We start from the raw sequence: 622 nt of genomic DNA on the forward strand, positions 1-622 counted from the left end.
CTCAATGACAGCTCCACAGTTTCAGAAATGCATCCATAAAGGCTTAAATCCGATCTTAATCTTTGTTGAAGCGATCGTTTAATAATCATTCAGACAACAAAATTAAGTAAAACAAAACTTCCTACAGGGGTTTTGATAACAGCTACTAATCACTTCATTAATTCTTCTTCTCCTTTGGAATGAGTAGTGATGCCTATAAGTTTGATTTCAGCATGTTTTCAGAAAATGAAAAAACAACTTGCCATAAATTATCTCAACAGGAGTGTAATAATGATATTGAATCTACATAGCTATCCCTTGTATTGAGCCTTTGAAGGAGATAATTAGTGAATGATCAGGATGTTTAATTAGATGCCAAATTTAAAAAAGGTGTATACTTCATTATGTTGTTTGTTCTGTTGCCATTGTTTTTCCCTCCCCTACCTTTAGCTTTTTCTTTTCCAAAATGTAATGAGGCATACTTTCTCTCTTCTTTTTATTTTTCTTCTCTAGACTTTTGCTAGCTATGTCACACTTTTCTTCTAGTGCTCTTTATTTATTATTTTTTAAACCCGTACTTATTATTTCAATGCAAGACACCTGTGCATGTGATTATTATTATGAAAAACATTAGATCATCAAT

This window comes from Arachis ipaensis, chromosome B04, assembly GCF_000816755.2.
Source record: "Arachis ipaensis cultivar K30076 chromosome B04, Araip1.1, whole genome shotgun sequence".
In the NCBI taxonomy this organism is placed as follows: Eukaryota; Viridiplantae; Streptophyta; class Magnoliopsida; order Fabales; family Fabaceae; genus Arachis; species Arachis ipaensis.